This window comes from Corvus brachyrhynchos, unplaced genomic scaffold (assembly GCF_000691975.1).
Source record: "Corvus brachyrhynchos isolate BGI_N302 unplaced genomic scaffold, ASM69197v1 scaffold48, whole genome shotgun sequence".
Taxonomy (NCBI): domain Eukaryota; kingdom Metazoa; phylum Chordata; class Aves; order Passeriformes; family Corvidae; genus Corvus; species Corvus brachyrhynchos.
In genome coordinates, this window is record NW_008240027.1 from 4588542 (window position 1) to 4589324 (window position 783).

Sequence of the window (783 nt, forward strand, 5' to 3'; positions counted from 1 at the left end):
GGGCATCATTCCTACCCCAGTCACCATGCAGCCCTGTCAGGGGGCTGGAAGACCTGTGGACCATCCCCCATGCAGCCACTGCCCCTGTCTCTCTAGTCCCAGCACTGCCAGCCAGCCAGGGTGGGGATCAGAATGCCAGGGTAGGTGAGGGTTCTATGGCAGGCCCTTTGTTTCTAGCAGTGTGTCTCCATGCAGCTGGCTGTCCCCCCTGTCTGCTCACTGGGCTGCCAGGGGAGCAGCACTTTGCTCCCACAGGGCAGGGCTGGCACAGAGTCTGGCATGCCCAGGACGGAGCGGTGGGTCCTGCTGTGCTGTGCTCAGGCTGCTCTAAGGGGCAGGGGGTGCAGCGTGCCCAGGGCAAGACGTCTGGTGGTGGCACACAGGTGGCCCAGGCAAAGTGATGCAGCTGAACTGGGGCATGGAGGGATGCCCACAAGGTGCCCACACACCTTGCGGGGTGTCTGGACACAGAGCTGCCTGGCTGCATGTAGGGCAGGACTGGGTTGGCACTGGGGTCACTTGGGGCTGGCACAGCATGGGGTGGCTCTTGGCTTGCATTTGTCTTGGGGGGCACAGTTGGGTGGTGCCATCCCATGGGTGGGACATGTCCCAAGCTACTGGGTGGCTGGTGCAGGAGGGGACAGGAACAAGCACTGGGTGCTGGCATGTGGGAGGTTGAGTGCCCACCCTGCACACGTGTGCTGTTCACGTGTGCGCCCACAGCCACTGCTGCCCGGACCCCAGATGGTCGCCCCAAACAGCCGGGCCCTTGCCCCCGCCCCC